The sequence below is a fragment of the Tamandua tetradactyla genome, chromosome 6 (genome assembly GCF_023851605.1).
Source record: "Tamandua tetradactyla isolate mTamTet1 chromosome 6, mTamTet1.pri, whole genome shotgun sequence".
Lineage (NCBI taxonomy): Eukaryota > Metazoa > Chordata > Mammalia > Pilosa > Myrmecophagidae > Tamandua > Tamandua tetradactyla.
The window spans coordinates 145,800,489-145,825,322 of NC_135332.1; the positions used below are offsets into that span (position 1 = coordinate 145,800,489).

Sequence of the window (24,834 nt, forward strand, 5' to 3'; positions counted from 1 at the left end):
TAGATTGTGAGTTTGAGGAAGAGGTAATGTCATAATCATCTCTGAATCCCACCACACGATGACGGTGAGGGTGACAGTGACGGTGACGGTGACGGTGATGGTGATGGTGACGGTGACGGCGACGGCGAAGAGGATGAACGAGGACACCCATTATTTATTGGGTATTTACTATATTCTGGGTTCTTGAGTTTCTACCTGCTATCTCTTTTAATCTTCAATAGCCTTATCATTATGATCAAGGCTGTTGTCATTACTGGTTTACAGATAAACTAACTGGAGCTTAAAGAGGTTAATTTACTAGGTAAGGTCCAGAGCTAATGTGTAGTAGAATGGGATTCTCTACCAAGCTATTTTGCTTCCAGAGGTGCAGTGTTCATCACCATTCTCTACTCCCAGGTGTATAACAGCAAGGCTTGTTTGAAGAAAGAATGATGAAATAGATGAATTAATGAATAACGTGGCCATATAACATTTAGATTTATTTGTATCACAGGCCATATCATAGTTCTGGAAAGTTACAAAAATTGCACATGTACAAGGTTGATGCAACATTACCCTAGAAGGTATATGTTATCTTCTAATGCCATATTTGTAAAGAGATTTTGTCTAATTTAAACTCCAGCAACTGTTTTGTTTTTAAAATGAAATTTGAAATAATGCAAAGAGTTTTAGAAAAGACAGAAGTTTAACAAATCATTCAGTTTAAACTGCTTTTACAGATGAGGAAATAAAGGCCTAACGGGGTTAAATGACTTGATATTACTTTATTAGACTGAAAGCACATTGTTAGTAATTATGCATTACCGTTTTCATTATTTATCATCACTGTGCTCTTAGGTGTGGAATCAAATTAGGTTTTCCTTTTCCCCAAGAGCATTCCAGAGAAGTTGGCATGGAAGGAGGGAATAGAAAGGATTAAATCAGTAATATTTCAAAGCCACCCACCAACTTCCTTTTTCCCACTTGCCTTATTGTCCAAAAATTCATTCAAAATAGGGAAAAGGGGCTTTTTCTTCCACACATTTTTGCAAAAATCAAAGTTCTGCAAAATTTCCCAGGAAGATTAAGCAAGCTTCTGGGGTGGTGCCAGGAAAATGACTTGCAGTCACAGCCACAAAGCTCCTGGCATCTTCTCCTGGGCACACAAAATCACCCAACTTGGAGAATCACAGATCCTTAGAAACAGAAAGAAACTCGGAGCATGTTTAGTCCGATTTCCTCTGATGAGGCAATTAAGACCTAGGGGATAAAGTGACTAGCCCAGGACCAATCAGTCATTAGAAAGAGGGTCAGATCCAACCAGCCTCTTCCATGGGTGAATGGCATTTTCTAACATGTGGTCTGCACACAACTCATGGTTACATGAGATGATATTAGCTATTAAAAAAAAAAAAAAGACCAATTTTTTTCTTTTAATAGCATGTATTTATTTCAAATGGTACTAGGAAGAAATAATTAGCCCATCAAAGCTAATTTATAGATAAAATTGATTTGAAAGAAATCAACAATTTCATTCAGCAATAATCTATTTAGGTTTAAAAAAAGGAGAGGGGTTGCTTTAGAGGAAAAAGATTAAGCAAACAATATTATAGTCTCTATGAAAATATGGCAAATATAGTGGGGGGATAGAATGCAAATTGTTTAAGAGTGGGACACACTGAACTTGGCTAATTATTTCCTTTTTATAGATGTATTAACTGGTGCTTGGAGAGGAGAAAGGGTCTGCTTAAGAATAGGATGTAAATATTTATAAGTTTGCTTCAGGGATGTGGATTTGTCCTGGCCTATTGTATCTCGTAAGTACTGGGGCTCTTTATTTATGTTTGACAGTCATGGAATTTCAATGGTTTAAAAGTTTCCATCAAACAATGTTTTCCCCCTTTAGATGAACATTGTAAGTACATCGTGAGAACAGAAGTTGTCTCAAACTTTTATTGATACTCTTAAATGTTTGGTGCTGAAACGAGGAACCAGAAAAGATCTCACTGCAAATGTTCTCATGGCAATCTGTCACTTATCAGATCCTGGTCTTTCATCTGAAAATTGGCAGATTGGACAGCAACCAGTCTACACTTGTCTTCTATAGTTGCTGTTCTGACATGTTTGCCATGAACAAATACACTTTGTTTCTGTGAATAATATCCTGGGTGAATAATATCCTGAAAGGGCAGCACAGGTTTCCCGCTGCCCAATTTAAACTGGTCCCAGACTTAGCCTTTAAGTAATTCCTTTCTTCATTTAAAATGTCTCATTAAGTCTTCCAAATTCACAAGGTTGAGCAAAGATTTAAGGTGGGGCTTTCTGTAAGTTTTCTTTGATTGTTCATGGTCACAAAGTTCCCGCCTTAAAGGTTTCTATCTGGAACATTTGTAATCAACTAGTGGAGGCTTAACACAACCCTCCGAGGAGGATGAAGCATTAATCCTCAGATAGAAGTATGTGGGCCCAAAACCTTGGGCCAAGGATTCTCTTCTTAGTCCAAGTTCCAGAGGCCCATGAGGAGTTAATCCAGTAAACCTCCCACTCCTACTGAGAGACAGGTAGTGATGTTTTCTTCCTGATGCTATGTCAAAAGAGTTTTCCAAAACAAATTGGAAAGCTGTGAGCCCAGCCCTGGGGTTGGATCCCACAGGCATGTGAATGGCATGCAAGAGTCCGACAAAAGGCCTGGGTTGGCTTTCAAATCTCCCCAGGAAACATTATTTCCAAGGGCACGTCTAAGTGTTTCCCCTCTCCCTTGCATTAAACATAGTTTAAGACATTTCCCTGGTTTTAGAAATATATCCTTCTCTTACCTCCTGAACCTCCTTTTAGTTAGAGGCCATGAGAGAGACTATAGTAACCAAGAACTTAAAAGTGTTCAAACTGAATATAGGTTGGCAACTAAAGACACACAAGGTAAATAAGCTCCTGGCTTGGATGAGATTGTATGTGCCTTGTAGGCACTCAAAACAATCACTGGAGTCTAGCCTTCATCCAGCCTTGTTCTCTTTCTTCCTCGACCCTCCATAATCTTTTTCTAATTTTACTCTCAGCTATTCTGGTCCCCAAGTAGAAAGCAGCCATTCTCATCTGGTTCCTCCTGGCTAACTTTCTTCCCATACCAAGAAGCAGCTCCCTTCTGGTCTCTTGTCCCTAACCAGGTCTTTCATTTGGTTCCTTTTATTTTTACTTACACTCATGTTCTTCCCATCCCTGTGGCCTGAGGTCCTCTTTTCATCTCTCATTTAACTGGAAATCAGAGCCATTTGGTTGAAACACTTTAGTGCGAGCTTAAGAATTCTACACAACATATTTGAAGAACTATTAAATCTAATTGCTTAAATTCAACATTTGGTATCCACCACAGAAAGGAAACTTCCATGTAATCATAGGGAATCTTCTTCAAGGGCAAGCCATTTCTTAAGGAGTTTAGGCTGGATATATAACCCTTGATGATTGTCTTTAAAAAATGAAAGAAATGTAGGAAATATATACCTCAAAGGAAATAATTCATTTGTAATGGTTTTATCTTGTAATTTGATACCACCAAAGATAAGAAGCCTCTTATCAGATATCTCTAATGTCTCCTGAAGTCCACAGCTCCTACTGAGTGGGCAACAGACCATGTGATTTTCCTCCCCAGACTCAGTTGATTGTGCCTTGTGAGAACCTGGGTCTCAGGGATCGCCCATCCATAGGCTAATGATCTGTGACATAGTCTGGCTCAACCAGCAGATCAGTTAAATCCTTCTCCCAGAAAGTAAGGCAGAGATACCCAAAAAGAAGTTAGTTCTAATGGCTGTGCTTGGAGATTATGCAGATTTGGAAACTGAACATCCATTTTTTGGCTATGTAGACTGTTAATAAGAGATATTCAATAGGGAAGGAAGAAGGTACAGGAGGCGATGTACAGAGAAAGAGACTTTGCTGCAAGGGTAAGAGTTGGAAATGGGGAGAACAGAGAACAGAACTGCCTTGTTCCTGCTGTTCCTGAAGCTGGGCTTCTTAGCTCTTCCAGAGCTACCATGCCTATGTTCCCTTTCAATACAATCTATTTTTTCTTAAACAATTTGTGTAAGTCTGTGTTCTTAATTAAGACAAAATCATGATGGAACCCCTCAGTGGGATGATCTTTATGGACATTAACCTGAGTGACCATTACAGACTTCTCTGAAGGCAGGTTGGTTAATCACCCCTACTGTGTGTTAGCTTGGACATCAGCCCAGGGAATGTCAGTCCTCATACCAAGATTCTTCTGTCTAAGATTTTGCTTTAAAGGTGCTTTATAGCCTTAACAATGGTGCTAAATCCCACAAATATAGAATTACAGACTCTCAGGGGAGGAAGTAAATGAGGCCACCATGTCTAACTATCCATCCCATGGTTGTATCACTTCTGCAAATTCCTAGCCAAATGGTCTTTTGCAAATTCTTGGCTGAATGACACTTCCAGTGTCAGAGTTATGATCAGAGCATGTCCACAGCTATCATTTTTTTGAGCATCTACGATAAATTAGGCACTATGCCAGCTACTTTATATATATGATCTCTCAATTCTTTGAAAAAGCCAAATTATCCTTTAGAGGACAAAGAAAAGAGAATGAGTATTTATTGAGCACTGATTATAAGTCTTTCTCTTTATAAATGTTATTCTTATTTTATACTACAAAACCTTATGAAATTATTTTTGGATTAAGACTAGAGCCCAGAGAGGTTAAGTTGTTTCCCAAGATCAAAGTCACACATCTAATTAAATGGTTGCATCAGAACTCTTTTTGCTCACATTAGAAAGAAGATTCCTATTAACTTAAGCAAAGATAGAATTTATTTTAGCTCAAAGAATTGAGAGACTATTGAAGAACCAGTCTTAATAAAGATAGGAAATGGCAGTTCCAGGATCCAAGGGTAGGAGACAATACTCAAGTCGGACAGGACCCTGTTCAGGGAAGGATCAGCTCCACCCAGTTTTCCACCCAAGGATTGCCCAAGTCAAGATAGAGCATTTTGGGGAAAAGAATTTGAATGGGACAACTTAAGTCCCATGCTCAACTCTTGACCAGAAATTGTACAACTTAATTGGTTGTCCACCAATAGTGAACTGTTATTTCCCCAAAGGAAATCAGGCCTCTTTCCCGCCCCCCAGAGTAAAGGTAATTGGATTCTGGAAAGCAAAACAACAAATGTTTATCATATTGGTGGAACTGAGATTCAAACATTTTTTGCACCACCTTCTAGCCTGAGGGATAACAAATTTGTCTTTTTACAGAATTAAATTCTGTCTCCATCCAACTTCATTTTATTTGTCCTAGTTTTCCAACTTGGAGTCATACAAAACAACTTCTTTCTTGCACCTGACAGTTCTGCAATTACTTGAAGGTAGTTGCCACATTCTCCTTCTCCCCATCTCCCAGTACAAGTCTTCTCAATTCCTGGTCCCTTAAATCCTTCCTCTCCTGATGTGGTTTGAGCACCTTCTCCACTCTAGTTGCTTTCCTTAGAACCTGCTTCAGATTATTTATTTTCCCATTTAAAGCATAGTAGCTGGAGGAAGCCAAAGAAACCCTTCTGATGTCTATTCAAAGCAGAATAGAACAGTGTATCTCAGAGTCACAAAACCCTAAAGACCAAATAGTCATTTACTTCCATTTCCTACCCAATGGGGGCTCAAGTATCTGATGGGTCTAGTTCTGTATCTTACTACTGCCATCGATTAGTTGTATGACTTCAGGTAAGTTATTTAACTTCTGTGAGCAGGTTTTCTGACCTGCAATAAGAATAATACATTCCTATGTTCCTGTAATTATTAAATTAAATGATGCATAGAGAGTGCTTGGCACAGTGCCTAATCCACAGCAGACCCTCAATATACTTACTACTTTTACCGGTTATTATTATTATTTTTATATATTATCATTCAGTCTTTCTGTGACCACTAAAAATGGTTCAGAGCAGTCATCATGTCTGCCCTATGAGTTTGTTCAAAGGCACACAAGGGATGGTTTGGTCAAAGAACACAAATTTCAGAATTTATATATACCAGCAGAAGGAAATATTAACAGTCTGGGGTAAAAAAAAAAAAAAACACAACACCTTGTGGGAAGATGCACAATGACAAAGGATTAGGAAAGGATTTTAGAGTGCTTCATTTTGGGAATGTAAAGTATAAGCAAAAACTTTTTTTTTCAGGAGCCATAGGAAGCAGCCATTATGTTAGAATTCATGAAGATTGAGTTCCACTTGTCAAAGGATGAAAACCAACACCCAAATATTTGTTATTGATAAGATCCTTAGTAATCAGGGTGGCTTTTCACACCCATAGTAAGTTCTGCCGTCAGAACTTTCGAACTTTAATTTACTGCTCCCAGCTTAATTGGACAAATAAAGCAGGGCTGGAGAATAAATGCAATATATGTCCTGGAAAAGGGTCATTGTTCTTTGCTACACTAAAGATGCTGAGGATGTCTGGACATGGTTGGGGAATGACCGAGGTGCAGGTCCGGGTCTCTGGTACGGTAATTGATGATGTGAGAATTTATTCTGCCAAATAAATGGCAGAATTTAACGGAATTTAAAATGTGTGTACACACTGAGGCTAGGGGGTGGGTGGTAATTAAGCAGACAGGGTTTGGTGTCAGAGCTAAAAACGAGATGAGGACCACCTCTGTGTTGTTCATCAGTATATTGTCAACTGCTGGTACCGTGCTTGTCTCAGAACAGGAATTCAACACCTGAATGAATGAAGGAACTGTCTGAGTTCAGATCCTCGCACAGCTTCTTACTAATAATATGCTCTTAGGCAAATTCTGGAACTTTTCTTTGACTCAGTTTCCTTGTCTGTAAAATGAGGATCATGATAATACCTGCCTCGGGATTGCTGTGCAGATTAAATGAGAAATGTAGCCAGTTCATCACAGTGAAGTGCACATAGTAAGAGCTCAGTTAAATGTAAATTATTATTGTTTTGACTTTTTTTTCCTTCGTAGCATATTCATTCTATTTCTCTTTTTTTTTATGTATATAAATCATTCAATTGTGGTACTTTTGATTATTATTATTGCTGACTTTTGATAAATTCTGATAAATGATCTGTACACAATAATCTTCATATTGCACAAACACCTAAGGAGTTAAATTGTGGTATTAGCAGCTGTTTCACCATGAGCAAGAGTCAACAAACAGACAGTGAAGTTTTTGTTTGCTTGTATGTTTTCTGCGAATTGAATGTTAAGATCCTCTGCTTCACCATAATTAACTCTTTGAACTGGCAAGATACTTTCCATATAATCAGTAGCTACCAGTTCTTAGTTGCCTGTCCTGCCCACCAGCAGGAATTCATAGCTATGCATCCTGGGAATGTACCTTAAGACTCCAGAGCTTTGGGAACTCACAGAGGACTGGGAAGTACCTATAATTTATTCGGAGCTGATGGATAATTTCTGCAGCGAAGGAAAACAATGTGAAGAAGAGGGACTTATATTTTTCAGACAACTAACTTGGCGAAAAAAGAAGATGAATTACTTGGAAATTCTTAAAGAGTTTTGAGTGAATGTTTCCAAATGTGCTGTAATTTTCAAGTCTGCCTCCTTTTCATGACTCCTCCCCTTCTCATCAACAAAGAATATGATACTGGGAAGTGGAGTTGATATTAGCAAAAATCCCTTTGAATTCTCCACAGAAGGTCATATTTGGTATGTGTGTGCATCTGCGTCTTCTGTAGACTCTGTACTGCACTGTACACCCTATATTTATATAGACGCACAGAAGTACGTTTATTACTATCCCAATCTTCTATTATTTTAAACCGCAAGAAGAGGGAAACTGTTTAGTCACAATTACTTTCCTTAGATGTCTTTTACCAAAACAGCATTTTTAATTTTCAAAATGTACAGATTATCTACAATTTATTGAGCAAAAAAATCCTGACATTTTGTTTTTCTGGGTGTCTTCTAGTGCTTCGAGAAAGCAAAAACATTCCTAGACAATCTCAAGCAGGACATTGTCCTTCAAACAGCCTGTCTTCTGTTCTCAACAATATTATATCCTATTTAAAAAGAAAAGGAAAAAAAAAAGGTTGAAGGGAGGGGCACTTTTCAATTCTATTATCTTTGGCATTTGGTACTGGTCTGTGGTTTCTCAAGTCCTGAGACAAGAAGCACACATTCATTTTAGACATAAAAAAGAAAAAAAAATGTTCTGAAGGCCTTTGCAGTTGCTTCCTTGAGCTGTCTTCAGGGAACTATTTATTTTTGCCTCTTTACCTTGCAAATAGCTAACGGCTCCCAGCCAGGGTCCACCCTTTTGTGCCCTGCAGTCATCGCTGTGTCTTTAAAAGAAAACCGATTCTCTGGAATGCGGTGCGTGCACATGCCTGTTGGGCTCTGCAGGCACCACCTGCCGAGCAGGTAAAGCAGATCCTCCGTGCGGGTCTCTGCAGCCACATTCCAGTCAGGCAGGCTTTTACTCTCTAATTGTTACCTGTCAAACAGGTCAGCCAGGCACTTGGGCCCCGTCCAAACACGCGCAGGTTCCCACGAAACCCTAAACCTGCACACCTTTGACCTTTCCTTAGCTCCCGAGTTCCCCTGATTGTTTTAACCGGGGCTGATTTAAATTCGAAGGATAACTCTTTAACCGGCTCCAGGGTCCTCTTTTCTCCTTCACCATGATGGTAAAGCCGATCATGCGCAGTTTGGGGGTTCTGGGGTAGCACACAGGTGTAATTCAAGATGATCAGGGCAGCTCGAGCTCCTGAAATGAAATCCCAAGCCCTAAATCACTTCAGGATTTAGCCAGGCTGGCTACCCTGACCAAATGGAGAGCGAGTTCCCTAGGGTGGAGAAAAACAAAGGTGACTTGCAACTCAACAGTACCTTCCTCTCCTTTCTGGCTCTGGGCTGGCAGTGCAGACTGAGGCCTAGGGGCTCGGCCCCAAACCACCGTCAGCCCTTGGGTTGACTTGACCTGTCTGGCCTCTGCTTCCCCTATCTAGGTAAATGAAAGAGGGGGCTACAAGGATTGTATAGGTCTCTTCCAGCCCCAGGTCTATGTTCTTTTCTCTCATCTCACTGTGGGATGGCAGCTCTTTTGATATTTGAAGTAGGTGGTAGGGACGTGCCACAGGAATGCTGGGGCTGGATGGAGTGCGTGGGGTGCTGCTGGGGTGCCCTACGTCAGCTGAGGATGCATTTTGATTAGGTTTTTGGGTCTGCCACTGCTCTCAAGTGTGCAATAACCCTGGGCTTCCCCTCTTGGTGTCATGCGACAGAAAATAGGCCATCACCTCTGCATCTCCCCCAACAAGTTTTTTTTTAAGCTGGGAGGGTTAATTGTTTTGATAGCACCGGCTAACATTTTTACTCTACTAATAATGGATTCAGAGTCCAAACTACAGGCATCCTGAATCCAAACACTTCCTCTTACAAAGAAACTGAGGCTGAGAAAACAGGTCTGAGTTGTGGGATGATCATCAACTAGTGAGGCTCCTTGAGAGTTGGTGACAATTGTGGGCAAGCAAAACCATTGCCAGGGGAGTGATGGGGAAAGAGTCTTTCAAGGCTGTTCCAATAATGGAATTTCAAAACTCCAGGCAGAGAGCACAAGCTCTTCAGCAGGGTTCTGAGACACTGCGGTGTTGTTGCGCCAGTTCCTGCTGGGGATTTTTCTCCTCTTGGCTGGACAGGTTATTCTACAAAGAGCTCAGGCTCGCTTCTTGCAGAGGAGGAACTGGCACTTCCTGCTCTGTTCGCTCAGTTCAGACTTGTCTACCAAAGCCAAACCGGTTGAGGTGGCTCCCGAGAGAAAAACTTCATTGGGGCTGTTGGATGGTGGAATCCCCAGTCTACAGGCCGGCTTTAGCATCCATCCCCCCAGTTCCTCACTTTAGGGAGAGTAAAGCTTAGAGTGCCTGGGCCTGAGAAAGGAAATGACAACCAGAAGCCCAGCTGGCTTGTTTTCTGGAGGGCTTATTCACCTGGTTCGGCACTCGGTGCTGTGATTCCCCAAAGGAGCAGCATGTACTGAAGGGGTATTTCATCTCCTTCTAAAGACCTCGAGAAACATAGAGACCACAGTGTGGTTGCTTTAAAATAAACTGTTAAACAGTATTTTCACACAGTCCCAATGAGCAAGATTGTCCTATGGCCAAATATAAAACTTCCCGTAAATAAATAGGTTAGCTTCAACTTCTGTCAAAGCCCAAATGCCCTAATTTAAATTATTTCCCCTGGTTCATTCCACCATATTCTGGTTGTGAAACACTGAGCAAGTTATATCAACTTTCTTACCTTAATTTTCCTTATCTGTAAAATGGGACTAATTATCGTACTTCACTAATAGCATCATTGTGAAGAACAATTGAGATAAAGTTGCCTGCCTGCCAGAGGGCCTCATACATAGTAAGGATTTAGTGAGTGTCAGCTATTTTGCTGCTGCTGCTGCTGATATAATCTTATTAATCCACACAGCCCAGTTTCAGAAAGGTATACCTGACAATCAAAAGCAATTTCGAAACAACTCAAGTTCTTTACATGTTGTTCTCCAATAGTGTGAAGGGGGAATCTCTCATTTCCTCACACCCATGCTAGATTCTGTTTCCTGTCCAAGCAATGCTTTATATTCTAGGCTGGTTTCCCTGCTTCCCTTGCCATTTGTTGGTATGGGAAACAAGGGTTTTAAACAGATTTTAGAATAAAACAATACAGGGCATAAATAGAGAAGGCACTCTGAAGGAGAGAATACTTGGAATATGGTTTGGGACCTTTCCCACCACTGCCCAACTCCACTGGTTCATCTGATTCAACCAACTGCATGACAGTGGCTGCCTTAGGTGGCTGTCCCTCTCTGATTCTTTCTTTAGGCCACTACACTGATCGCAAAGCAGACTTTCAGAGGAAGGAGAAAAATAAAAAGACTGACAGCATACACTAAACTGGGCAATCAACTCCCAAATTCTCAAGTGTTGGTACTTCTCTTCAATGTTCTGGCTTTTCTAAAACAGGAATGCCCCAGGACCACTCCAAGCCAACTCCTGCAGGGAAGGGCCAGAGCCCTACACCGGGCAAAATTAACCAGGATTCAGGGGATAGGACATATGAAGTACAGTTGTTGGACCCTTGCCCAGTGGAAGGTCAAGATTCTGTAAGTAACAGATGGTGTACATAGCAAATATTTGCTGAATCCTTGTGGACTAAACCCACCACATCCAATGAATCACTAAATCCAACTGAATCTAATTCATAAATCTCTCTCAAATCCAAGACTTCTCCATATCCTCTTTGCTTCTTTCCTCATTTAGAGCACCACAATTCTGCATTTGAATGAAACAGCTGCCTCTTTACTAATCTCCTAAACATGTCTTCTTTGGTCTTTGATGGCCTTGTTATGATTTATCTCTCCAGCCTCACCCTAGGCCTCTCCCCTTTTTGCTCCAGGGCACATTGAACATTGAAAAGATCAGATATTCTCTCCCTTCCTGGCCTTTGCACATGCTGTTCCCTCTGCCTGAAGTGTCCAAACTGCCTTACCAATAGTCATCCTCAGGTCTCTGCTTAGATAATACTCTCTAAAGAAATGTCTGCACTCTACAGTCTGTAACCCTTCCCAGCCCCTAAGCAGCTGGATGGCAGGATGGCTTCCATCTTGATCACCACTGCACATGGTGCCCAGTGCAGTTCCTGGCTCATCATAACTGCTCAACAATTTTCTCATTTAACATGGATAACCACCCATGAAGACAGGTGTGACTATCCCTCTTGACATATGAAGAAACTGAAGTTTAGAAACCTTAAAATGCCTACCCAAGATCACCCAGCTGGTACAGGGGCAGATTCCGGAGTTTAACTCAGATCTATGGGATTTTAACTTCTATAAGATGCTACCCCAAGAATATTACATTCATTCCATAATTAAACAAATCAGGGGTCAAACAGTTAATGAGGATATGACTCAACAAGGAAGAAGATCAAGGGTTCTGGCTCTCCTGAAGTTCAAATTCAAGTGATCCTGTGACCACCCTTTCAGAGGGAGGTATGTGGACTCCTTATTTAGCCAAGTGCTTTGGTTAATGACAACAAACAGCCGATTAAGACTCTATGGTAACAAGCCCACACAGCCAGAGAACTTTGGAGATGCAGAAGGAAAACGCCTCTGGGGAAGTCCTTTGAAAGGAGAAGCCAGGAGAGTCAGCTAGCAGACGTTGTCATGTGCCTTCCCGGCTGACCCAGGTGTTCTGACTCATTGGCCTTTCTTGAGTCAAGGAGAAAAGCTAGAAAAATGGGGGCAGCTGCTGCTGTGACTGACTACAATTACCACTACCACTGCTACTACTGCGTGTGCTGGGCACATAACAGATGCTCAAGAAATGCTCACTTCCTTTCCCCATTTCTTCTATAGAAGAAACCTAAACCTCCAGATGGTTCCTAGGTCAGATAAGATCTGAAACCTAGAGGTACCAGTTTCTCCAAGAGCATCAACCAATTGCATCCCCCAACCCCATCATGTTGATACCCCTTTTCAACATGAAGATGTCAGAACGGCCATTGTCCAAATAGCCCTAAATATTGGGAGATGGAGGCATTGCAATAGAGAAGATAGGATTTAACAAATGAGTATGACCACTGAATCATTATCTTGATATTTCTTTTTAGTCCCCAGTGTCAAGAAAGAAAATACCTGAAATTGTGGAACTGTAACCCATACCATACTTTGAAATTTGTTCTGAAACTACTTGTTAAAATGTATTTGAAATTTATTGCTTTTTTAATATAAATTATATTTCACATAAAAAATTTTAAAAGGTCACTTATTCAGTGACTAACCTGCCCCATTTAAAAAAAAAGACTCTCTGGTCAAGGGAGTCATGTGAGGCACCTTCCTTCCCTGTCACTCCTCCCCATCTGCCTTCCCCTCTGTCACCCAGTCATTGGGTGTCCCCCAGTCATTAGGTGTCCCCCTTCTAGGCCCTGATCTCTGGTGAAGGGAAAATGGGATTCGAAGCCCAAAGAGAACGAGTAAGATCATTGATTAGAAACTTAGAGGATGCAGCAGGACTCACTGAACAAATAAGAGAAAGGAACATTTTTCTTTCTTAAATTAGTCAGCAAACGTCCTTTCTGAGACTGTAGCTTACAATAGAAAGAAATAAAATAAAAAGTTCTATTGAGATTTAAAAGGGAAAGGGGTGATGGTGTTTCAGAAAGAACAGTGACCAGCTGCAGACATCAGTTTTGCCTAAAGAGTGAACAGCATATGAGAATGTGAAGACTGTAGTCGCAGGTGGAAAGCACTACTCCTGTTTATGGAAGCAATGCGTTTTAACTTGAACGTCAGAAAACTACTTGAATCAATTAGTGGCCGAGTGAAGCAATTGAAATGCATCCAAGTCCTACCTGTAAGAGGTAATGATGTTTCATAATAATGTATGCTAATAACCCATAATGGTATGTTAACATTGGGAAGCTGAAAAAATGACGGTAAAAGGGAAGTGACCTTTTTTTTTTAAAAAAACAAACATGTTCACACATACTTATACACACATCCAGGGTTTATGGTGATCATTTACTTCAACAGGAAGTCCCTACAAGGAAAAAGTAATAGGGCTGAAGATTTCTCTGTGTCCAATGCAAATGCATGCCAAATCTGGTGGGAGCTTTGGAGAGAAGAGGCTCTGTCACAAGAGTCACAGAAAATACCAGCTCAACTTCTCTTGGGAAGAAGGAATAAAAGCTTAGACTGTTCAAGTTTCCTTAATGAATTTATAGAATGCTAAGAGAGTACACTTCTTATGCTAGCAATATTTCTAAGGGACTTTGTAAATTAGTACAAAAAGAAGCAGTCTACCAGTCTTTTGTGTATCCTTGAACTTGCTAAGGAAATAGAAGTCATTGTCAGTTCCCTCAAATGTTAATCAAGTTGTGTAAAAATACACATTAAAGTATGGGCAGCCCAAAATGATAAGTAGAAAGGAAGGTTGTGTGGTTTAGATGCTTGAGACTGCAGAAAGTCAGGGAACTGAAGATTGTGTGTTTGTCAGAGAAGGACTCCCAAAGGAAGTGAATGTAAAGAGATTTCTTGAAGTTAAAATGTCCTGGTTCTGTCCAGGATACCTAAATAAATCATCACAAGGAAACTTGCTAAGCACCTACAGGGCAAAGTACACTGTAGGGCTTACTGTATGCCAAATGCCTTATGTGTATTATCCCATTTAATTTTTTACAACCCCACCAGAAGGCAGGCCCTAACACCAACAATTTTTTTCTTTTTATGTATTTTTATTGAGATATCTTCATACACAATACAAACCATCCAAAGTATACAATCAGTGGTTCACAATATCATCACATGATTATGTATTCATCACCATGATCATTTTTAGAACATTTGCCTCACTCCAGAAAAAGAAATAAAAAGAAAACCTCAAACATCCATACCCCTTACCCCTCCCTCTTATTGACCACTAGTATTGCATTCTATCCAATTATAAGACTTACAATAGAGGTAAGTTAACTAAGTGTAGTATTGTAGTATATACATAAAATCAGTTGAACAATACAAAACATCCTGAAAGTAGATCCATACAAACATGGGCAACTTTTTTTTTTTTTTTTTTCTGTTTGCAATATAGTTATGCAATCATTATCAAAGATCAGGGCTACTGGATTATATTTCAACAACTTCAGGTATTTCCTTCTGGCTACTCAAAAAACATTAGACTCAAAAGAAATAACAATATAATGAGTCAGTAGTCGCAGTTATTTCTTAAATCCTAATTTCTGTTATCCCTTCTCCCTCTTATTTGAACCAATAGTTCTTTAGATGAGGAAATTGAGGCACAGAGAGGATAAGCACTTTGCCCTAGAGACAGAACTAATAAGCAGGCTGCTGTATTGACCACTGTATTCTCCTAAGCAGAAAGTAAAAGCTCAATAACTGCTGAAGCTCCTGGTCAAGCATAAAAACTATCACATGTCTCAGCATCAACCTAACTACTTTTGCTAAAGTTACAACTGCTTTACAGCACAGAAATTTGGTAGAAAGTCTCATAGATACCAGTGTACTACATAACATAGCCATTGTGGGGGGAAAAAAAAGGGTTTTCAATAAACTACTTACACTGTACATATTTGCCAATTAATTGCTGAAGCCTTCTCTCGACATTCCATCCAGCTTATGTGCTGATGAAAATGAGCAGAGTTTTGGCAAAATGTCATTCTTTCCCAATTGAAATATCTGGTTCTGCTTAGTTTTGGTAGCAGAGGTGATGTTTAATGCATTCAACGTGACTTCTTGATCTGGGTTTAGTCTTTCCCCTATTTGAACTGCAAGTAGGTCTCTTAAGATCCGTGGGAGTTGGTAGTCTTTTATCCAATGACATTTTGTGACAAGCCAAGAAATGGCTAAATTTCAGTGAGATTTTGCTTGAGGTTATCCAGTGGTCTGTGCTGGAGATCATGCCTGGGAACGATTCCCTGAGAGGTTATCAGGATTAAATGAAACTGAGATCCTAGATGACCATCTCTTTCCAGGTCATTGGGGACGTATTCGATTATTTTCTTATAGACACTCCCACATATTGTTTGGGTCCCATTATTATAGTCAAAACATTACATGAACCATTTGGATTTTTTTTGCATACATTGCTGTGAAAGTATCCATTATGCCCAAATACCCAAGTAATGAGACTAAAAAATATCTCATAGACCGGAGAGGGGATTTATCCCAGATAAATTCACCCACAGATCCACCCCATAAACAAGGATGATTACAGCAGTGCTGTGGGGTTGCAGAGCTAGAAGCACAGTGGATGAATATCATGGGGCATGGATGGGGGAAATGCAGTGGAAGGACAGTCTGGAATACTGGGCAGCAGTTAGAAGTGATAGACTGGATATGCCCACAGCAACATGGATGGAGTGAAAAATTAACAATCAGAATGAATCTAGAGCACAATACCATTTACATGAAATAAAAACGCAGAATGCAAAGCAACGAAACACATTTTCACAAGAATACATAAAAACACAAGTATATTCTGTTTCAAATGTAGTGAGGAAAAGAACTTGCAGGAGGAGTAGGGAACAAAACAGAATAAATAAATAAAGGCAGGGGCCTTGAGTGGACAAGTGGAGACAATGAACAGGACAAATTCAATGCTCTATATCTGAGTTCCAAACACCAGAGAAGAAATACACTTAACCCCAAAGGTTTTTATCCTGGGTTCTCAGGCCTTGGGCTCCTTAGCAAGTGTTATGGCTGAGGTTAATGATTGCCAGGTGAGGTTCTTCAGCTCCTTGGATGTGCTTGGATGCTCTTTAGGCCAGAAGTTCTCAACCTTAGCTGCACATTAGTCACCTGGGGAGATATAATAAGTACCAATGCCTGCCCCCTACCCCCAACAGGAGACTCTGCTTACGTTGTCTGTGGTGGGGTCCAGGCATCAGTATGTTTCAAAAGCCACCCAAGTGATTATAATGTGCATAGGATTGAGAACCACAGCTTTAGGCTTTTACGTTTTTTACTAGTTGCACATGATGCAATCTTTGGCATTTGGGAAAGAGACTTCTGAAATCGGAATTTCCTATTGCAAATTATAAATTTCATTATTAATAGAGAATACTAAGGATGGAAAAATTAATTTATTCATTTGCTCACATATTCAAAATTTTTGTTGGGTTATTGGGTGTGTTTGGGTTGGGTACTACATCATCAGGGGCTGTATCCACAATGCAGTCAATATAAATGGGGCTCCCTGGAGTTGATCAGTGTACAACCTGTCTGGCTATGCAGGGCAGCCTGTGTGAGTGTCCATTGTGTGTTATGCACTGGACTAAGAGCCACAGCTACATTGGTGAACAAGATGGACATGGTCACTGCCCTGGTAGAACTTCCAGCCTCCAGGAAAGTTGATTCCCATGAAGTGTGACTGTGCTATGGTGGAAAGGATGTGGGAGCTCTTGTCAGGACCCTCACACAATTAAATGAGCCAGGGACAGCTTGCTGGAGGAATTGGAATTTGAACCAATAGCTGGAGATGTGTACATAGGAATGTCTTGGGATGGGTGCAAAGGACAGTACTATCCATCCAGAGGAAAAGGCAGGAAGAATTTACCACGCTTAAAATTGAAACTGAAAGAAAATCAGTACAACAAGGCAAGGGTGAAAAATGGGGACTTCAAAAGAAGGCAAAGCCTGCTTATAAAGGGTGTTGCAGGCACAGTTAAGAACTTTATCATATGGACAAAGAAATGAAATAGTCATAGATGAGATTTAGGGAGATTATTCTGGCAACAGTGGAGTTTGGGCTGCAGGGAACCAAAAGTGGATGCAAAAGATTGCTTCTGGGCTATTGTGCAGAATTTTAAGTAGGAGATGATAGCAGTTTGAGTAGGAGATGAGGGCAGTGGTATGGGGAGCTGAGAAATGGATTCATGTGAGAGATGTTCAGGAGACACAGAAGCTTAAGAGTGGCTGGATATGGGATGCAGGATAGGATAAAGATGCTGGGTAAAGATAGGGTCATTCACTGAGATAAGGCACAGAGAAGAGGAGAATTGGGTAGGAATAGAAGGTGGGGAAGATGGTGACTTCTGTACATATTTGTTTTGAGGGGCTAGTTTTACAGGTTGAGTTCCTTGGAGGTAGACTCTGAGGCATTCACAGCTTAGCAAAGGGGACATTTTTAAACGTAAACTCTTGAAGGTGACACGTGCAGAAAGGAGAGGAAGGAGTAAAGAGGGGGCAGAGGAAGAATTGAGCTGCTGGGCAGGTTCAGTGATGACCTTGGCTGCGGAAAATCTTATTTTCCAAAGATGCCAACTTCAATATGTATCCCACCCTACATGTTCTTCTTATAATCTGATCTTAACACTCTTCCATGGACAGCAGGTCTATGTTCCATTTCCTTGAACCTAGGTGGACCTTTGTAACTGTCTTGACCTAAGTGATGCTATCTGACTTCTGAGGCTAGATCATAAGGCAATAAGGCTTCCACCTGGCTCTCTCTTGGGACATGCATCTTAAGAGCCCTGAGTCAATATGTATTAATTCTGGTTACCCTGAGGCCTCCATGCTGGAGAAAGCATAAAGTGAGACCATGTAGAAATAGAGGGAAATGCCCAAGAAGCCCCACATTTTGAGCCTGCCCATCCAGGTGCCAGGCTTGAATAGCTGAGCTTTCAGAAGATTACATCCCCCACCTTCAAGCTACAATGGCAGAAACTGAGTGGAGCAGCCACGAGCTATCTCTTGCCACCTTTCCACTACATGGAGCCCTGCCAGGACTGCAGATTTATGAACAAAATAAATATTGTTGTTGTTTTAAGCCATTAAGTTTTGGAGTGGTTTGTTATGCAGCATTAGCTAACTGGATCATCTGTTTCCCTCTCAGTGAGCTCTGGAGCTAGACTAAACATTCAGAGCTGTTCCAAGTTGGGCTAAGATGGCTCATCCTTTATATTCCCACACCCGTCAGTGATTTAATGAAGGATAACCTGGAAAGTGACATGCCTTTGGATGAAGTGGTTTTGTCCAGCAGAGGCCATCCTGGGAGGGGCCGCCAGCTGGAGGCTATATGCCAATAATACTCGCTGTGGCTGGGGCAAAAGAGTCCTTCCCTGAAAGGGGATCTGACAACACATCACTGTGTCTATTACAGTCAAGAAGACAAAAAGCCAACTAAACAGCAAGGAGTCATCTATTCACGCCTGGAGTTTAGAAGGGTATGATGTTGAGAAATATTAACTTTTCTCAACATCCTGTGATCTGAGACTTGAGAAACCTGCATCTGAGTCATCTGAATGTAGCCCCTTCACCTTACCTGAAAAACCAGTAATCAGGGTTATTAACCCTATAGCCCATCCTTGTGCCTGTAATGGCGAGCTCTCTGGATAAAGACAACACCAAGGCTATGAGAAGAAGAGGTACTCTGGGGGACTGTAAAGGATGAAATGAGAACTATGAATCACCACCATTTGGGAAGAACATGGAAGAATAAAAAGGCTGCAAAGGAGATGATGTAGGAATGGGGAAAGGGGAGCAGTCGCTGGCAGCAAAGGCAGATGAGAAGGCAAGTAGGGTGATAACTCAAGTGTGCACTGGCTTTGCCAACAAGGAGGTCAGTGTCAGCTCTAGCCAGGAGAGTCTCAGCACCTGTCACAGTACATGCTACAGCCCTGGCGATATTTATCCTGAGCTGCTTCTTGGCTGGAGCTCCTGGGGTAGGGGAAGGGACTAGACCTTTTCTGTGGGAAAACCTGGAGGCCTGGATGGGGATCATCAGGACGGACCCTCTGCTCAGAGCAAAAAGAAAGGTACTGACTAAACAAAGGCATCGCAAAGTGAGACTGAGAAAAGTAATGAGTGAAAATTAAAAGGAAAGGAAAAGGCCAATCTGAGACTAAGGACTAGTTAAAGGTACTAAACCCAGAAAAATGTTATTAAGCGCATACCCTTCATGACCATACAGCACAGCCCAGCGGAGACTCTCCTTAGAATAGTCACTTTAGTCACCAAGAGTGCTAATGACTTGGGTTCAGAATCCAGCACCAGAAATCAGTATCTCCATGGCTAGCCATTTAACTTTTCTAAGCATCCGTTTCTTTATCTGTAAAATGGAAATAATAATGCCTAATTTGTTAGTTTGTTATGAGGACTGTAGCTCATTCATTCATTTGATGAGCACTTCCTGCGCATTGCCATGTGCCAGGCCCTACGCTCCATGTGGGGATGGGAAACAGCACAGATGTGACCCGTCTGGGCTTAGTGTCCAGAAAGGGAGATAAACAGTAAATAGACTACGACAGCAGCGCCGGTAGCACTACAGTCACGATAAGTGCCATAAGGGAGAAGAAAGACAATGTATGTTAGACGTTGAATAGTAGCTGGTACATAGTAAGTGTTCAGGAAATGGTGTTCACAGCCATCCTTCCCAGGGAAATATTTAATGAGACCATTTCCAGCAAAACTGTGAAAAGAGATAGTTTATCTTCAGTATCCATAGATTCCTTCTCTCTGCTGTTTTCCTTTCCTGGGGAACAGTGGTATTTCTTTTTTTTTCATCAAAATTGTTTTTTAATCAGTACCATGAAATGGTCCCAAGAAAAGGTGAGCAGATTAAGGACAAAGTTGGGGGGGTGGGTGTAGATATTGTTTCTAGCTTTTGAAATCACACATGGAGCTATGTCTATAACTTGTAAAGTCACTCCTGAACTTCTTACATTTAAAAATAAAGTTTTCTGGGTGAGCCATGGTGGCTCAGCAGGCAAGAATGCTTGCCTGCCATGCCAGAGGACCTGGGTTCGATTCCCGGTGCCTGCCCATGTAAAAAAGATAAAAATAAAAAAAAATTTTTAAAGTTTTTTTTAAGAGTTTGTTCCTCACTACCGTATACACACATCATTCATGCACTTTTTAAAGAAAACAACACAAAGACAAGAAAGTTGCCATTTTTGTGATGGTAATCTTTATAGTATGTTGGTGACTCTTATTTTTAAACATTTTTGGCGCAACGTTGACACAAAGCTGACTCATTTGGCAGGAAAGTTTGCCAATGTGGGTGAGTGAATAGGAGAGGCATTTTTACGACATATCAGCCCAAAGAATCACTGATAAAACCCCTGTTGGAATAACATGTGACTATCAAGTACAGGCTTCGATACTCTTCACCATTCCATGACATATTAACTCCATTTTACAGCTGAGGACATTGAGACTCAGAGAATCTAAGGAGCTGGGACCTGACCCAGGCTTTATGAGAACCCTTTCCACCACCCCAAGCTGTCTCAGAGAGAGGGAGAAGCAAGGGGGGAGGCAGGATGGTGGTGGCATCTGTGAGACAGTTGACTTAGAGGCTCCTGCCCTTTGCCCCATTTATCACTCACTAGGCACAGTCACACCTGCTCCCCCAGCCGACAATCGGTCACGCACACATCCTCTAGAATCAGGAACAGTGCGACAGGGCTCTGAGGAAAGGGGGAAGATTATGTGGCACCTAAAATGAACCTGGGCTTGGGAAAATGCTGACTTGGGCTGGGCCCAGAAAGAGACTTGGGCAGGTTAGTACAACTGCAGCAGTTTTGTCGGAAGTATGTGAGTGAAGCAAGAGAGAGAGAGGACTATGAGAAAGCTTGTGTGTATGTGTGTGTGTGAGAGAGAGAGAGAGGAAGAATGTGCATGTACTAATGTATAAAAGAGTATTGTGTGAGCTAGCGTGCGTTTCTTCATGTATATATCTGAAAGCAGTGTGTAGAAAATTTCTGTTTGCATGCGTGTAGGTACCTGAGAGTGTGTGTGTGAGATTATGTGTGTGTGAGCTTCTGATAGGTGAGACTGTGCATGTACGTGTGTCATAAAGCATCCACCTGAAGACAGAGTTAAGGGTGCTCTGGCTGCCCTGATCACCCTGAAGTATATCCGCTCCTGATCTACTAGGACACCACAATTGATTTCAATTTTTTAAGGGAGACTCTGAAGAAGAACAGTCTCAGATTTCCCCTGAGCCACTAACCCCCTGGAGTGAAATTCCTACATACCGGCAGGTATCATTTAGAGAATTTCTCAATTAGCAATCATAACACCTGAAGCTTTGAACAGCTGAATGTTTATCTTTCTCTTCAAGTTCACTCTGTGGGCTCTCATAGCCAGCTAAGTTCAAACAAACCTGCTGTCTGGCAGCCAAAAAGACAGCTCGCCCACCTCCCACCCCAAAGCAGCTATAACCAGACAGAGGTTGGAGTCAATTTCCGTGATCTCTGTGTGTGTTCTGTTGCATTTTTATTTAATCATGCTTTTTGATGTGCCTACTTCCATCAAGGATTTGCGGTGGCTTATGATATTAAAAACACACATCCAACAGAAATGCTTCAACAAAAAAACCAAAAAGTCACATCAAAACCCAAGTCATACCAGGTGCTCTCAGAGGCTAACATGAGTAACCATACACCCTGGCCTTGAAGAGGTCTCAATTAGGTGGAGACAATAGGACAAACACGGAAGTAAATACACCCACAAGGCAGATTATGCTAAGGACAGTAAGAAAGGGGTGAAGGGAATATCTATTTGGAGGAAGAATATGTATCCAGTTTGATGAATTATGGCACTTGAATAATATGTAAGGCTCACAAATATATAGATGAGGGGAAACGTGTTCCATGTCAATGAAAACCTTTGAAAGCCAAAAAACAAAAAACATAAACAAACAAACAAAAAAACCCAAGCCATAGAAACAGAAAAGATGTTCCAATGTGTACCGTAAAATAGAGCCACTGGAGGGAAAATACCAGATAGTAGTTAAGAACGTGGCTTTAGGGGTTATACTGTCTAGATTTTAATTACGGTGTGGTTTGCTTCAATTCTCCAAGTCTCAGCTTTTCCATCAGGAAAAGAAAATGGGGACAATGATGGCATCTAAGAAGATAATGTATGTTAGCCACTTAGCACTGTGCCTGGTACATAGTAAGCCATCAACTTAGCTGTGTTGTTGTTGGCAGGGCTTTCGGTATTTTCACTACTGTTATTAGGGCTTGAATTATTACCACATTGAATCTCTTCTTGGTTGCCTGCACAGATCAAGGTGGGTGTAATGAGAAGAGAGATAACATAAATATAGTACTGAAGCTCTGTCATTCAATAGCTGATGAGCAGGATACCATGACATTGTGCGTCTTGTATGTGGCAGCGAGATAATTTGGGCTGCATGACAGAATTCAGGACTCAGGATTTCTTTTCTTTTTTTAGATTTTGTTTTGCTTGCAAGTGCTTTTGGACATTTGCATGGGTTAGTTTGACTTGCGGGCTCTGTGATCATTCAGCGTGAAGCTGAGCTGAGCTGAGGTGATGCCATGTGCTCAGTGATCAGTCAGGCCGTAGCTACGTGGAGCAGTCTTGGGAGATCCGTGATCTCTTTTTCAAGTCCTACGTGAGTCCTACTGATCTCAGAGTACCATTAGATCTTCAGGGAAATCAATATCAGAAGATACTTGTACCCTACTTAAGGGACACAATGTACAGCACAAACACCTTCACATGGGTTCTTTATGCAACCTAAAACACCTAGACACATAGTCATCATATGCAGTCATTCCTCTTGTCTCCAGTGGGTAGGTGAGAGGTGACCCATGATCTCTTCCAATGTGTTTTTGTACTCTTAGGAGAGTCCCACTGAGCCCTCTTTCCCATTCAAGAGCTCCCTACCTTCAAGCCTCCTCTTGGCATTGCCTCAGTTTCCAGATTCCTGAGGCAAGCACCATTGGAAAGGCCTAGGTGTGGGCTTTACCCCAGGAGTTATCAATCTAGTTCTGCCCAATTTTTACTTTCCATATGGATATTTGCCTCCCATTCTCTTTCTCCACCAGCAAGATGAGTTCAAGGGGTGGAGTTGTTCCTTAGTTATCTCTGCATCCCATCCCACCTCCCACCACCAGCCTACTTTGTGCCTGATACTAAGTAGATGCTCAATAAATACTTGCCTAATCAGGACATGAGAATGGCAGTAAGTGAGCAAAGGAATGAAGTGTTCACAGAATGAGAAAACGTTGAGATCATTAGATTGAGTGTTGACATTTTATGGTCAAAGTTTACAGAGGCTGGTGGACCTCAGTGTCAGGACTAGAATCCAGGTTTTCCCACTCTTGCTGTGAACTGGTGCTTTTTATCCCCTCTCTCTTGTTCCTCATTTACCATTCTTCTCAGAGAGAGGCATCAGAAAATGCCTACAGAACAGAGGAGTCTACCTGCATCTCTGTCAGGCCCACCTTTTACTAAAATCACTAGCTCATTAACTAAGGTGTAATTTAGCCTGGTGTCATTACAAAACCAAATCAATAAATATTGATTGGGCACTCCTATGTCTATTGACCAGGAGAGAATGAGGGAAGGCAGGACACGTAGAGAAAAAAGAAGGAGTGTGTGGATTATCTGCCCAAATCTGGTTCATAACATAGTCCTGAGAAGTCAGCAGGCCTGACTTTTCCTTTCAGCTAAGAAAAATAAAGCTGGGGAGGGTCATCCCCTACTGGCTCCAGAGAAAGCCCCTTTCTCCCTCAGGCGAGAGGGAGAGGGGAATGTTGTGTAAATAATGAGTCTACAGCTATACCCTGTTCATGCAGAAAAATTCCAAGAATGATTAAACCTGACTGGCTCCAGGATAAACAGAAATTTAACATTGTAGTTGCTATGTGCCCATCCATGTACTTACCCTTTCTTTCTGACACACATACACACACACACAAAGTGTTGGTGCACTGTCTGCCATCTTGTAACTGGTCCATAAGGTAAGGATTTCATATGATGGAAGTGTAATACTGGGAGTTATCAAAGGACCTGGGTTGTCCCTGCTCAGCCACACATTTACTGTGATCTGGCAACATCAGCTAGTTGATTAAGGCTTCTACTTGTTCATTTAAATAAAAAAGTAAAATATTAATATTGTTATTTATTTGCTTTACAGGGATGCTGTGATTGCAATTGTTCTTCATAGATATAAACACTCCTTAGAAGCTGAACTACTGTATACTTTATACAAAGTATTCTTCAAAAGTCACCTACAGCCTTCAATACCCCACTTTCAATAATCGGTAGAACAAATGGACAGAAGACTAACAAGGAAATAGAAGTCTTGAACAACACCATAAACCAATTATACCAAACAGTATATAGAATACTCTATCCAATAACCTCAGAATATGCATTCTTCTCAAGTGCACACGGAATATTCTCTAGAATAAATCATAAGCCAGATCATAAAACAAACTCAATAAATTTAAAAGGGGAGAAATAATACAAAGTATGTTCTCTGACCACAATGGAGGAAAACTAGAAATCACCTTCCTGGCAATGTGGAACAGAAATCCTAGAATGAACT

General features: G+C 41.2%; 1 long non-coding RNA gene across 2 annotated transcripts; it reads left to right on the forward strand.

Annotated features, from left to right (window-relative positions):
* Window positions 1-80: 80 nt before the first annotated feature.
* LOC143686412 (uncharacterized) lies at window positions 81-24,829 on the forward strand. Of its 2 annotated transcripts, none has more exons than XR_013177126.1 (3): window positions 81-161; window positions 1,689-1,796; window positions 24,421-24,829. It is a non-coding gene; the product is annotated as an uncharacterized LOC143686412 (long non-coding RNA). The 2 variants fall into 2 exon arrangements; XR_013177127.1 differs by lacking the exon at window positions 24,421-24,829 and adding an exon at window positions 6,168-6,390.
* Window positions 24,830-24,834: the final 5 nt, after the last annotated feature.